General features: G+C 49.8%; 1 non-coding gene across 1 annotated transcript; it reads right to left on the reverse strand.

Annotated features, from left to right (window-relative positions):
* Positions 1-3,787: 3,787 nt before the first annotated feature.
* On the reverse strand, positions 3,788-3,896 carry LOC129070078 (small nucleolar RNA U13). Its single transcript, XR_008529090.1, has one exon. It is a non-coding gene; the product is annotated as a small nucleolar RNA U13 (small nucleolar RNA).
* Between the last annotated feature and the right edge of the window lie 980 nt (positions 3,897-4,876).

The raw sequence follows: 4,876 nt of genomic DNA on the forward strand, positions 1-4,876 counted from the left end.
TCAAGGGCTCCCCTCCTCCTATTCTATCAGTTTCACTTGTTTGGAATTCACTTATCGGACCAGGCTCAGGATTCCTGGGTCACCGTGGGAGCTTTTGTTTTCAGCCTCCTGTATTAAGTTCTTTCTTAGTTTGCAATGATGAGGGCCCTGCCTTCATTTCCCCTCTGGTCACTCTTTCTATGTAACAGCATCCCCACCCTTTTCCCGTCTATCTTAACATGTTGTGCTTTCATTATTATTCACCTAGATTTCTAGTTTCCCTTGTGATTTCTTCCTTGATTCCTAGAATATTTAGAAGTGTGCTTAATTTTAAAATATTTGGAATGTTCTGGGTATCATGTTTCTGATTTCTGATATAACTGATGCAATGCCATTGCATTGTGTTGTTTTAATCCTTTTAAATTTATTGAGACTTGCTCTGTGGCCTAACATGGTTTATCTGGATCAGCATACCTTGGGCACATGGAAAGACTGTGTCCTCCGTAGTTGGTGAGTTCTACAAATTTCAATTAAGTCCCAGTTCTACAAATTTCAGTTAAGTCCCAGAAGAAAAGTGGAAGATGAGGGTGTAACCACATCAGGAGAGGACTTCTGAGCAGATATCTGCTTATAACTTCTGGGTGGGGACTGGATCACGTGGCCACTTCTAGCTGCAAGGGATGAGGGAAGGTGAGGTTTTAGTTTTCTAAGATTATACAGGAGAGAAAGTCAAGGAGAAGGGGGCTTGAATGTCTGCTGAGTGGGTGCAATAGACTGAAAGTTTGTGTCCCCCAAATTCCTTTGTTGAAACCTAATTCCCAATGTGATGGTATTTAGAAGTGGGGCATTTGGGAGGTGATTAGGTCATGAGGGTGGCACTCTCATGAATGGGATTAGTGTCCCTATAAAAGAGGCCCCAGAGAGCTGTTTGCCCTCCCACCATGTGGGGACCCAGTGAGAAGACAGCCATCCATGAACCAGGAATCAGGCTTTGGCTGACACTGAATCTACTGGCGCTTTGATATTAGACTTTTCAGCTGATAGAACTGCAACAAATACATTTCTGTTGTTTTGAAGGTCACCCAGTCAGGTCTCTCTGGTCTTGTTTAATCTGAAACACTCCCCCTACCTTGTTGGGCTTGGGGTGACTTTGTGGTGTCCCAAGCCCTTCGTGTGCATTCCTTTGAGTTTTACTTGCAGTCACTCCTGTGTTTGGGCGCCTCCCAAAGTAGAGCCTGAGATGAGGACCCAGGTGCAGGGGTTCCTTGGGATGAAGGAGAGGGTGCAATGCGGAAGGGGATGCCTTCCTGAGATCAGTGCCGTGGGCAGCAGGGGCTTGTCTCCTGCACAAGGCATCCCAGGGTGGCCCGTCACCAGACAGCCGGCAGCAGTCACCACCGGCCCCTCCCTGAATAAGTTGAGGATCGCGTCAGAGGCATTCGCTTCCTCACCCTTCCAGGCTGCCCCTGCCCAGGGACCCAGCGAGCAAGGTGTACCTTATTGCCCTAATCAAGTAAAAGCTCTGAAAGACAGAGGAACTACCCAGTTTTGCTCTTCATGGCCAGTGAAGCCCAAAGTGTACTCATGACTGCTGGTTCTCACATCTCACTCCCTGGCTGGATCTGGACGTCGCAAGAGCAGAGGTTGTCTCACATGTGTCTCCTCCATCCAGGCGATCCAGGTGAGCGGAAGCGAACTCTGTGGAGAGAAGAAGGGACTTCTGCTGCCTGTCTGGGCTCCAGCAGGCTTGGAGTGAAGGAATGCATGTGAGCAGAGCGGGTGTGGGGGCGGTGAAGGACTCTGTTCAATGGGAAGCAGGGCCTTCTGGTGGGCGAATCAGCACAGAGGCAGGAAGGAACCAGCATGGTCGGGCCATGGTGAGGAGACCAGAGTGTGGAAAGGGTTCTCTCCAGGAAGAGGGTCCCGGAGCTCCTTGCTTGCCCGCGGTGTTCATTTCCAGTGCTGCCATAACACATCATCACCATCTTAGTGGCTTAGATTTATTATCTTACAGTTTTTTTTTAAAGATTTTCTTTATTTATTTTTAGAGAGAGAGGAAGGGAGAGAGAAATAGAGGGAGAGAAACATCAACATGTGGTTGCCTCTCGCGCTCCCCCTACTGGGGGCCTGGCCCACAACCCAGGCATGTATCCTGGCTGGGAATCGAACCAGAGACCCTTTGGTTCGCAGGCCGGCACTCAATCCACTGAGCCACACCAGCCACGACTCATCTTACAGTTCTTCAAGGCAGACGTCCGACATGGGTCTCCCTGGGCTAAAACCAAGGTGTCGGCAGAGCTGCATTCTCTTCTGGAGTTCCCAAGGGAGAAGTCACTCCCAGCTTCGAGGGGCCACCCACATTGCATGGCTTATGGCCGCTTGCTCCATCTTCAAATCCAGTGACTGCACATGTCTCTAACCCTTCTTCCAAAATCATGTCTTCTTCTGACCGCAGCAGGGGAAGGTTCTCGCTTTTGGGAACTCACATAATGGCCCCTCCCTGCCACCAGACAATCCAGGGCAGTCTCCCATCTCATGGTCCGTAATCTTAATCACCTCTGCAAAGGGGCAACATCCACAGGTGCATCCTGGGCACATCCCGGAGGGGGCATTATTCAGCCAACTCCACAGCTCCCTCCCATTTCCGCCAGGGCTGCTCAGGTTTTGTGGAGGAGCAAGGGGAGCAGACATTTTAAAGCCTGATCACCCCCATTGCTGGGGAGCCTATGAGGACAGGCACCTCGTTCTCTGTGTGTGGGGCTGGAACTTGGCATGACCTCTTTGGAGAGAAATTTGATGGTAGTACTAAAACTATATCCACATACCTGCTTGGCTGAATTAGCCATCCTACTCTTAGGAATGAATCGTGTAGAAATACAGCATGCCTGAAAACATCAATTAAAGGTTAATAGGAATAGATAGTTGAAGATGTAAATGTTTTGCCCTGGCTGGGTAGCTTAGTTGGTTAGGGTGCTGCCCCAATACACCAAGGTTGTGGGTTGGATTCCCAGTCAGGGCACACAGAATCCACCAATGAATGCATAAATAAGTGGAACTACAAATCGATCTCTCTCTCTCTCTCTCTCTCTCTCTCTGTCTCTCTCTCTCTTCCCCCCTCCCCACGGTGTCCTCTCTCTCCCTCTCTCTCTCAATCAATTAAAAAAAAAGATGTAAATGCGTGTCACAATATTATAATACAGAAAAACTGAAAATAACACATAAACAATGGAGTTCTGTGGGTAACTTAAAAAGATAAAGAAGATCTATAAATACTGCCATAAAGCATGTGCAGATACTACACCCAGTATTCTCTTCAGTCCTGACACAAGAAGGGTGAGCACGATTGTGAGATATATTACAGATGGGGAAACTGAGGCTCTGTTTCCCTTATTTTTCAGTATTAAGGGAAAGATTTGGAACACCTTTCTCAGGCCTCCAAGAGCCGACCTGAGAGTGCATGTCGGGTGAAGGGGGAGTAAGGGGCCAGGAGGGACGCCTGTGGGGTCCTGACCTGGGTTCCTCCAGCCCTGCACACTCTGGGAGTGGCCGTGGGAGCGCATCCAATGGGCAGTCGGGCCTCTGACAACCGGCTACAGGTGGGCCTGGGATGGCAGTTCACGCGGTCGTCAGACTCAAGCATCCCGGACAGGACAGGGCATCTGCATCCCCCTCTGTACCCCTGACCCTTCCAGGCAGCCACTGCCTCAGCATCCCTGTCTTTACATGGGAATCTCATACACTGCAAAAGGCAATATTGTAGAGCAGTATAAACAATATGACCCCAGTATATAAATATATATATATCAATTTTCATAATGAGATGCACATAAAGAAAAAAACCTAGAGGGTTTAAGGGGGGCACATCCTGCACAGGAGTGTGAACACCCAGTGATCATGCTTCTGAACTGCAGAAAGATGTATATATTTTATGGGATATTTTCAAGAATATTCTCAGTGTTCTCTCTGGGGAGTTGGACTAGGGTGGCATTCCTTTCCTCCTTGTTTTGTTTCCAACAACGAACATTGGTTTCTCACCTGCCTGACCCAGACTAATTCACGGGGTGGCTGCCTTGGGAGAAGCGTGTAAGGAGCTCTGCAAAGCAGAGTCAGGAAGGAAGGGGGAAGAAGGGACTGTGGAGCGTTAAGCAAGCCAAATTACAACAGCCACGGGTTTCTTCCCCAGGGTCATATTCAAGAAAAAGGAGCAAAGGACAAAACGCCAAAGGTATTGGGGGGGTTTGTTCCCCTTCCAGGGGTGGTCAAAGGTGGAGGTATCTGTGCAGCCTCCCTCCTCCCCCGGCTGGCCAGCCATGCCTGTGTCCACCTGCTCCAGCCTCAGCGGCTACAGCAAGCAGATTGTGGCCTTGAGAGAGGACTGGCGGCCAAGGGGTCTGGAGCTATGTCCTCGGGATTTGGGTCTTGAGTCTTCCCAGGTCCCTCAGGCGGTGGTGGTATGACTACCTGTCCATGACTGTGTCCAGATTCACTGTCAGACCGGAAACCTGAAGACAGGACTCCAGCCCTGCTCTTGGCATACCTGCTCAGGCCTGAGCAACGCTGGGCCCCAAGAAGGGTTTGTTGAATGAATGTATGGTCCTCACCCATCACCTCTCTCTGAGGGGTGACTCAGCGTTCCTAAGGTCACTGGAAACCACTCAGCCAGGGATGGAAGTAAAAACGAGTGTGCTGGATATACACCAGTATTTCATTCTCAGGCTCAGAAAGGTTAAATCATTTGCCCAAAGTTACATAGCAAGAAAGAGGCTGAGCCAGATTCTAACCCAGATCCTCTGGCTTGGTGGCTCTTTGGCCACCCCAGAGAGGGTCAGGGACGTGCCCAAGATCACCCAGTTGGGGGTGAGGCCCAGTCCAGAGCCAGGCCACTTGTTCCTCATTT

This window comes from Pteronotus mesoamericanus, unplaced genomic scaffold (genome assembly GCF_021234165.1).
Source record: "Pteronotus mesoamericanus isolate MK-2021 breed Mesoamerican mustached bat unplaced genomic scaffold, CSHL_Meso_final contig_24, whole genome shotgun sequence".
Classification (NCBI taxonomy): Eukaryota; Metazoa; Chordata; class Mammalia; order Chiroptera; family Mormoopidae; genus Pteronotus; species Pteronotus mesoamericanus.